This window comes from Equus quagga, chromosome 14 (genome assembly GCF_021613505.1).
Source record: "Equus quagga isolate Etosha38 chromosome 14, UCLA_HA_Equagga_1.0, whole genome shotgun sequence".
In the NCBI taxonomy this organism is placed as follows: domain Eukaryota; kingdom Metazoa; phylum Chordata; class Mammalia; order Perissodactyla; family Equidae; genus Equus; species Equus quagga.
The window spans coordinates 33,380,214-33,390,843 of NC_060280.1; positions in this window are offsets into that span (position 1 = coordinate 33,380,214).

Below are 10,630 nucleotides of genomic sequence, written 5' to 3' on the forward strand. Positions count from 1 at the left end.
TGCACTTAGAAGGACAAACATCACTTCTGTGGTATTCCTACCAAAATGAATAACCTGAATCTAATCATGAAGAAATATCAGACAAACTCCAATTGAGGAACATTCAATGAAAGAGCTGTCATGTACTCTTCAAAAATGCCAAAGTCATGAAAGACAAAGACTCCAGAACAGATCCAGATTAAAGGAACAGTTTGGTTATCATGATAATAAACGCAACATGTGGTCCTCCATCCGGAAATTAATGGGGCAACTGGTAAAAATAAAATCTGTAGATTAGACGATAGTAACTTGTCAGTGTTAATTTCCTGATTTTGATAATTACTGTTATTGTGTGGCAGACTATCCTTGTTTTCAGGAAATACACAACTGAAGTATTTAGAGGTTAAAAAAGATGAATAAAGCCCAATCCCGGCCTTCAAGGAGAGGCACAGTGTGGTGGGTTTCTGCCACAGGCAGAGTGTGAGCACAGAAGGGTGCCTAACCAAATCCTTGAGGATAAAGGAAGACTTCCCATAGGAAGTGCTATTCAAGCTGAGTTTTGAAAGCAAGGAAGTTATCTAGACTGTGAAGGGAGGGGAGACACTTTTTAAGTAGAGGTAACAGTACAAGGACAAGGACAAAAGCTTGAGGCACTCGCTATGGCCGTGGAGGTGGCAGGTGAAGGGAGTGCCTGGGGTGGAGTCTCGAGCAGTAGGTAGGTTGGGTCTTGAAGGGGCCTGAAGGAAGCTAAGGATCTCAAACATCCTGCAAGTTCAGGTATTGGGTGGTGGTGGGGAACAGAGGCTTATTAAAGGTTTTAAGTAGAAGAGACCTGTGATCTGAAGTGTATTTAGAAAAGGTGATCTGGCAGCTGTATGGAGAAATGGGTAAGAGGGTGTGGTCTGAGAAGACCAGAGATGCTCAGGTCATTTAGGTAAATGAGGTAGGTCATTTCATAAACTAAGGCAATTGCAGTGAGGATGGAGAAGGGAAGAGAGACTGGACAAAGGTCAAGGATGTAAAATGAACAGATTTTGGTGACTGGTTGGATGATGGTGGGCAAGGAGAAGTCCATAGTGACTCCTGTTTCTTAAGCTTGGGTATCTGGGTGGAGAGTGGCACTATTCACTTCAATGTCAAGAGAATTCAGGTGGAAGTGGAAGTTTTAGAGGGGAAAGTAAGGCCAGTTGTTACCATGTTGTAATCTAATTCTATAGCTGGCTTGAGATTCTCCTGTATGGCTGCTCTGTGCCATAGGAAACACTACTGTAAAATTCAGCCTAAGACCCTCCAAACGACCTGCCTCATGTATTACCCAGAAAAAAACAGTAGATTGGATATGGTAGCAGTACATTATTTGTAATAATGGGAAAAAACTGAAACAGCCTAAATGGCCAACTAGGATAAGCAAATTGCAGGACAGCCTTGTTGGAATATTATGCAGCCACTTTCTAAAGTTTTTCTTTTTTGCAGAATTTTCCCTGCCATGGAAAAATGCTGACCTTATCATGTCAAATTTCTAAAAAGAAGACTTCAAAATTAAGTACATAAAAATCCTCATGGAGAAAAATATGAAAAAAAAATAGCCAAATATTAACAATGGTTGCCTCTGGGTAATAGGATTATGAGTAATATGTATTTTCTTTAAGCTTTTTTGATACTTTTTAACTTTCTCACAATGATCATTCATTCCTTTCATAACAAAAATAAAAAGCAGTCATTAAAAAAATCAAAAATGGCTGTGACACCCCCCCTTCCACTTTATCCCTTTTCAATCCACCCTTCCCACTTCTCCTGAAGATTAACTGCATTTTAAGCTTTATCTTTGAGAGTGAAATAAGAGGGAATTTAACAAATCAGGGGAAATTATCAGCTGGACCGGAGAGGGGGAGAAGGCCTTCTTAAGCAGGCAGCTCTGTTATTAGAGCTGTTGAAACTGTGTATGTTAAAGATGTTTGCATTGCCCTTATTGATTCTGTGATATGTTACAAGGAAAAGAAAACGTATAGTGGGCCAAGAAAATGTGAGTCTTTAAAGGCCAAGTTTTAATTAGGAAATGTATTTATTTGCGAAAACACTTCTTTTCAGAGCCCAGCAGTTACTGTAAAATTGTTTCAGAAAGCAGGTATTTCAGGCAAGGAGACACACAGGGGCAAAGGGCAGTGCTTGGTGCCTGTTGTCTGATACTGCATCAAATATGCAAGCTGGTAACATAGGATGGGGACACCTGCTCATAAGTGCCATCAAACATTCACAATAGAGGGCAAGGAAAGTGCCGGCCAGCAGATGTTCTCAGTCCTTGGAAAGTTTGCTGTAAATGGCTCCTGGTAACGTCCCCTCAGCATCTGTGATTTTTCTTCTCACAGAAATGTTTACTATGTGGTTGGGTTCCCCAATTAGTAATAATAACCCCTTACACAAGCACAGCCTTCCACCTTTTTGAAGGCCCTCCTTATCTGTTGATTCACTCAAGCCTTGCACCCACCCGGCTGGGATCCTGTTACTTCCAGTTTGCACAGGACAAATAGGGACCCAGGGAGGCAGAGCAGTGGCTAGTACTAAAGAAAGAACAGGAGACAGTCTTGGAAAGCCTTCTATGTTGCTCCATAGCTCCCATGGTGTGTGATCTCATCAAATCCTCAAGATAACTTGGCAGGGAGGATGAGTAAACTGAGGCTTGTGTGGTTCTAGTTCAACAGAATCAGAACTGGAACGTGACTCTTCAGAATTCCCAGGCCAGCGTCTTTCCCAACACAACCCCATTTTTAAAAGCCAAGAGGTGAGGCTACGTATTATTCTCTGGCAGGTTACTCAGTTTAACCTGTGAGCTGTCTTTCTGTGAGGGCTGTCTTTCTGACTTGTGGGAATTAAAAGCTGGTATTTGAGGGTAAATGATGACGTTTGAATCTGTCTGCCTGAGAAGAAGGGGGAAGCCTCTGCTCGGGTTCACATAAGCTTTCTCTGATAGAGAAATGGTTGGATTCTCGTTTCTCTCTCCCTGCCCCCACTCCACTGTTCAGCAAAGTATTTGGCGCTTAGAGGTTGTTAGTAAATATTCCTTCACTGAATGAAGAAATGAATGCTAATAACAAAATAGCTAGCATGTATTGAGCATTGTGCCCAGGACTAAGCAAAAGGCATCCCGTTACTTAAATTTTACAACAAGACCATATGGTAGATAAGATTAGCCCTCTTCCATAGGTGAGAAAACTTAGAGAAGTTAAACAATTTGTCCAAGCTCACATGACTAATAAATGGCAAGGCCAGATTCCAACTGGGATCGTTCTGAGTCCAGGCTTTTAGCCACCATATTGTATTGGATGGATGGATGGATGGATGGATGGATGGATGGATTGATGGATGGAGGGAATCTATGATACTGGCTGTGAAGTGAGCTCTCCATGAACTATGGTGCATGTTATGATATAGTTAATCCTGCCTAGAGTAGGCCATCCCTTTACTCTCCATGCTTGTACCCTGTTTATTTTCTTCATCACATGTTTCACAAGCTGTATTTATTTGTGTACAAATTTTACCTTTTGTAAATATCTGCCCAACTTGCAATATAAGATATAAGTTCCACGAGTGTCTTGGTCACTGTTGTGATTCCCAGCACCTAGCACAGTGCCTGGCACAAAGTAGATGTTCAGGAAATACTTGTGAAATGAATGAATGAATGTAGGTTCCCATCTCTCTTAAGTGGTAGAGGGCCTGTGAGTGTGTTTACACAGGCACTTATGAAAGATGGGTGTTTTACATGAATTTGCTCCATCCCACGCCGCTGCTCTACTTTCCACCTTGAAGGGCATGTGCTTTGGGCAGTGGGGCCGAAATTCAGATGAGCACACAATGATTCTGACTGTGTGCCTCCACTGACATTTGCTCTCAGATAGTAGGGAAAACACTGATCAGAAAATAGCAGCATCTGTTGTGGTCAAAAGTAACAAGTTGGCAAAATTCCATAGTGAAAGCATCCTCTCTGGTTAGGTCAGCCCCCACTTTCACAGCAGAGAGGCACTGTATCAGCTGGCATCGCTTGCGTAACGTTTCCTTTCCGAGGGCTGGTGGCAATGGTCTCCTCAAAAGGAGCTTTCCGGGACCAGCCCGGTGGTGTAGTGGTTAAGTTCATGGACTCTGCTTCGGCAGCCTGGGGGTCTTGGGTTTGGATCCAGGCTGAGGACCTACACACTGCTCATCAAGCCGTGTTGTGGCGACATCCCACGTACAAAATAGAGGAAGACCGGCACAGATGTTAGCTCAGGGACAATCTTCATCACCAAAAGAAAAAAAAAGGACTCTCCTGAGGGTTTCTTCCTGCATGCTTGATAACAGGTGACACTTTCCAAAGAGAATGCATCTCAGCTGAGGCTTCCTTTCTTGATAGTTCTTGTCCTCTTTTCTTATCATTTGCCTAACAGACTTCTTTGCCACTCATGTGGATTAGCCTTTTATACACAGGGTGGATCAGGTGGCAGATGCTGGTCTTCTGCAAAGCTAAATCAGATCCATTTGCTAGTCTTGGAAGTCTGCAGCTTTTATTAGAACTGCATATTGGTCCAGAGGGTCACAGCCATTGGTCCAGAGGAAATCAGGAATGTAACAAACAAAGCAAACAAAAGAGCAACCACAAAGGCCTCCACTAACTTACCAAAGCCTCTGGGTGATTCTAATGATTGTGACGCCAGACACTGACCTAAGGCTTTACACACAGTCAGACATTTAATCCTCATAACAGCCCTGGAAAATAAATTCAATGACTACTTCAGAATCAGATTGTAATCCAGTATTTCTAGGCCTTACCAGCCTATGGGACAAAAGGAGTAGCATTAATGTTAATTCCCAAATGAGCACACACTGTGCTGTTCTGCATACTACTTTTTCCATTTAATAGTACGTCTTAGAAATAAGTGCCTCCTCGTTCTTTTTGAGGGTTGCATAGTATTTCATTATATGGATGTACCATATGAATTTAACCACAGGGATCACAGTGATTATGGTATATTCATTTAAATCAACCTCAAGAAATTAACATAAAATCAGGTTCATAGTAGCTGCTCAAAAATGATAACTAAGTGAATTAAATTATCGCTATCAAGTCTGTTGACTCTTAAAAAGGAGCAACTCAGAGGAGGTCGAAGTTTCAAATCAGTTGGGAAAGGATGAACATTTCAATTAATAGTGCTGCGCTAACTGGCAAATCATTTAGAGGGGAGAAAAGTCACATGCCTATGCCTTATAGTATCTCTTTAAAAATTTTCACACTGAATATAAAATATGAAAATTCTAGAAGAAAATCTAAGTGACAATTTACATGATTTTGGAGGTGAAGAAACAAGACCTTTTTAAGTGTGACATGAAAAGGAAAAAAATTTGTAAGGGAAAATGTAAAAAATTTGACTATATAAAAATTCTGAAATGTTGATGTATTTATAAAACCAAGACAAAAATCAAAACACAACAAAATATTGGGGAAACATTTGAAACATACACAAAAAAGGGCTATTATCCTTAGTATATAATTAAGTTTTACAAATGTATAAGAAAAAGATATCTCAATAGAAAAGCAGGCAAAGGATATAAAAAGCTAATTTACCAAAAAAGTACAGAGCTAAACGTGTGGTATATATTTAACTTACACGCAATTCCAAGAATGCAGGATACAATAATTTTGAGAAGTTTTTCTTTTTGCTTATCAAGTGAGAAAAGTATAAGAGAAAAACGGCATACTCAGAAAGTAGTTACTCTCCCTATACTGCCAATGGGTGTATTTTGGCATGACCTTTCTGAAATAGAATTTAGCAATATTTATCAAAAGCTTCCTAGTGTGTGGAGCTTTCAACCCAGGAATCTATGTCTACATTTGAGTAAATTAAAAGAAAATAATCATGAATGGACCCAAAGAATTATGTACAAGAGTTTTATCAGTGGTAGCAGTAATAGTGACAATTTGAAAACAATCCCAGTGTTAACCAATCAGTAAATGATCAAAAGTATTACCATAGTAAGTCCTGGTATGATGAACTATTCTACAGCCGTTATGGACCATGGTGTAGAAGAATATTGAATGAACTTAGAAAGGATTCACGATAAATATTTTTGTGACCTTTCTTTAACTTATGCAAAGTTTCAAAAGCATGTAAAGTTTGGTGAATAGACTATACCCATCACCTAGTTTCAATGATTATTAATTCATGGCCAATCTTGTTTTCTTTCTATCCCTCCCCGCTCATTCCCTCTCCCATTATTTTGAAGGAAATCCCAGGCACCATTTCATTTTGTCCATAAATATTTCAGTAGATATCTCTAAAATATATGCACTATTTTAAAAAATAAGTACAATATATTGTTACATTTTAAAATAACAGTATTTTCTTAATATCGTCACCTGTCCAGTCACTGTTCAAACTGACCCAATTGTTTCATAATTTTTTTTTTCATTTGGTTTGCTTGCATTAGGATCCAAATAAACTCCATGCATTGCGAATGGTTGCTATCTCTTATCTCTTTTGACCTGTAGGTTTTCTGCCACTTATTTTTTCCCTCCGCTTGTACATTACTTGTTAAAGAGACCGAGTTGGTTGTCCTGTAGAGCTTCTCATAATCTGAGTTTACTGACTGTGCCCTTCTGGCTTAATGTATTCTTCCTCTTCTTATATTCCTGTAAACTGGCAGTTAATTCTAGAAGCTCGACCCAACTCAGAGTTAATTCTTTTGGGCAAGACTGCTTTCTAGAGGGGTTGTGTACTTCCACCTGTCTTTGTGATGTTAGCAATCTTTGATGCTCTTTCACTAGATTCTTCATTTCACTAGAGGTGATAAACTGGTCGTATTCTAACTCTATCATTCCTTCTTCACTTTTAACTGGAATACTTCTGTAAAGAGAAACATCTCATGAACTATTTGCTTACCTGAAAAGGCGGGGTAAGTGTTTGATTCTTTTATTTATCGGTTTTCCAAAGAATGGGTTAGTTCCCAACATGCTTTACAGGTAAGCAATGAGTTTTTTTTTCTTTTTAAGAGTCATTATGAAATCATGTATTTAAATATATTTGATGTATTTTCATTCATTTCAGTTATTATTCATATTGCTGTTCAAATTGCCCCATCACTGGCCAATGGGGACATCTTCATATTGACTCCCAAGTCTTTGATAGCCTCCTTTTTTCTGGAAGAATAAGATGTTCCAGGCTCCTCTTGTACCTTTCCTAAGCCAGGCCTGAAATCACTCATTTTTCAGAGGACCCCCTGGTTTTTTCTAGGGGGAAATGGTATTTAGAAACCACAATCTTGCTTCTACAAGTTGCTCATTACTACTGAGTTAGTAGTGTTTCTAGCCTTTTTTAATTGGCAGGTTTAGCAAACATGTTATTTTTAAAAAAGGAAAATTCATTATAAGCTTATACCAAGACTTTTAATTCAGTTTTTACTTAACTTCTTCAGTCTTCTATCTGTATCTACCTTCTTCCATTACAAATAATAAATGATGCTATAGAAAAATTTTAAATGATTTGTGAAAATAGTCATAATGTCTATTTTGGTGGGAATATCATATGTCTATATAAGCTGTATATATGTTGTATATATATATCAAAGACATAGAAGTTAGCAGTCATTATTTCTTGCTTATGAAATTAAAGGTAAATTTTTAGTTTCTTTAGTTTCCTTTTTTTTTTTGCTTTTTAGTATTTACAAAATTTCCATAATAAGCCCATTTTATTTTTGCTAGAAAAAAATTGCTAAACAACAAAAATAAACCAGATGGTATAAATTATAATATAGTAAACTGTCTGCCAATCTTACATGTGGGTAGAATAATGATATTCTATTACATCTGTGGAGTGCTTTACAATTTACAATGCACTTTACATCCATTATCTCTCATGATCATCACAGCAGCACTGTGAAATAGACATGATAGGAATATTATCTTATAAGATAAGAAAATCAAGGTTTAAAAGGATCGCATATGATGGAATCACGGCTAGAACTCAGGGCACCTGACTTCCCGGTCAGTGTTCTCTCCCTGCATGTTATCCATCTCTAGATGCTTGTTAGGATGCTGTTGTTCTACAGCGAGACAAGAAGATCCTGCAGTGTCCTGCCTGCTGCTTAGAACATCACCCTTAGAACCCTCTTCTCTTAAGTTTAGAACCTCTCTTAAGCGTGAGGCTTGGAGGTTATAAAAATACCAATACCTATTTTTCAATTTAATTTTTATTTTTATCAAAGTGATTCATAACTTAATTTTAAAACCCAAATATTCTAGAAGGACTTTAATGCAAAAGAGCAGCCCCCTGCCTGAAAGTTCTCCACCAGACTCCACCTAACATTCCTTCTCCCCGGAGGCGACCGCTGCCAACCATTTGAGCTGTTTCTTCTGTTTTCTTATTGCCATATTACTAGATAATCTGTTTCTACTGCAATTTCTGGATTTTTAATTGCTAAAAATTATCAATATACATTCCATTATTGAAGATGATAATTTAACTGCCTTTTTCCTCTTTACACAGATGCTTCCCTTTTCCCCACCCCCTTAAAGTACTTACATCATCATTTTTGGTTAAACGTAGTGTTTCCATTCTTGTGATTGTGTTAAAATTATTCTCAGCTGAAGCCTGTAGTGTACTATGATGTGCTTTCTTGTATTAATTTTTGTTTTCTCTTAAGTTAATAATTGGCTTTTCATTTTTCTTATTTGCTTAGCATTTTAGGTACCTATCACTATTTCATTCCCAAAACTCTCTACCAAATTATCAATTTTATTTCAATACATTCCAATCCATCAAATAATCCGTCAGTTTCTTTTCTTTTCTTTCCTTATACTTGCTTTGCTTTCCTTTCTCCTTTCCTTTCCTTTTCGTAGACATTTAATTTCCCTTTGTCTAAACTCTTCCAGTATGGACTGGTACTTTCTAGGCTTGCTGCACAGCTCTTGGTCTAGGGTCTCCCTCCACCACATTCCTAAAAATTTTATTAGGTCTCATTCCTATATTTGTATCTTTTATTTCCAGTATCCCATGTCTTCCTCCTTCTTTGTTTACTCTTCACACTGAGAACAAACGTATGGGAGGTAGAATTTTTGAGAACTCACTTGGTTGGATATAGAATTCTAGGTCAGAAATAAATTCCCTATAATTTTAAGGACATTGATTGTTCCATTGTCCTCTTGCTCCCGAGGGTTGCTGTTAAGAAGTCTGATACCATTTTGCCTTTTTGTCCTGTTTATGTGAACTGCACCCCCCCAAAAAAATTTTTAGGATCTTCTCTTTTCACCAGTGTTCAGAAATTATATGTGGATTGGCATGGGTCTTCTTTTCTCCAATGTGCTGAGCTGTTTCTGGGTTCTTTTACTCTGGGAGATTCGTTTGAAATATCCCATTCCTCATTTCCTTGCTCTCTACTTCTAAAACTCATTTTATTTAGACATTAGATCTCTTGGACTGTTTCTAATTTTTTAATCTTCTCTTCCTACCTTTCATATTTTTGTCTTTTCTTCTACCTTCTGGGAGATCTTCTCTGCCTTGTCTACCAACCCATCTGTTGACATTTTTGTTTCTGCTGTCATAGTTTTAATTTTCAGGAGCCTGTTTTACTTGTTTGAATGTTTCTCTCTAAACAGCATCCAGTTCTTGTTTCGTGTACATAATATCTTTCTTTATCTCTCTAAAGGTATTAATATTTTGTGAAATTTTCTACTGTTTCCTGAATAATCTCTATGCTCTTTGAGGTTTTAAAACAATTGTTATTTAGTTTTTAATGTTCATTTTTCATTGTAAAGGCTTTGCTTAGATGTTGGTGATCTGTGGCTGCCCATGCCTATTCAACTAAAAACTGATTAGAAATTTCAGGGCGTATGAGCAAGACTTGTTGCCTGGTGGACTTCCCCATAGGATAATCTGGCTAAGTCATTCCCTAACAGTATCTATAAGTCTTTTCTCAGGGGCCACTCAGTTTCACCAGAAAAGAATCCTCTAGTCTCTTCCTAGGAAGGACAAGACTGGCTGCTAAGATTTTCTGGAAGCCCACTGTGGGAAGGGATTGGGAAGCAGTCTCACCATTTCTATAGCAATTTCATCTACTCTTCTTGTTTCTGTTTTCAGCACAGTATATCTACCCTCAGCTGCACTGATTTCCACAAGTCCAGAGTCCCTCAGTCTCAGTCACTCTAGACAGTAGATCTCCAGTCATCTCCTTGTAGGAGGAGGTGGCAAGCACCCAGGAGAGCAGGATGGAGAAGGGAATCTTAAGATGTTCAACCAATCTTCTACAAATGCTTTGGTGACAAGTTCTGGATTTTAAAAAGTAATAATGATGATGATAAGTAATATTTACTAGAACGGACATGCATCAATGACCATGCTTTCCAAGTTATGTCAGTTAAACATCACAACAACCTTGTAAACAGGTACCGGTATTATCTTCATTTTAGACGTGAGAAAATAGTGTGGAGATGTGAAATCACTTGGTCAATATCACACAACAAAGACGTGGCAGATCTCAGGTTAGAACCCGCAATTTGTCTTAGAGCTGTTACTGTTCATACCGAAGCCAGAACTTCTCAAACTTTAATATGCTCACAAATCTCCTGGGGCTCTTGTTTCAATGTACTTTCAAGGTCACGAGGTCTGGCGTGGGGCTGAGCTTGGGCTTT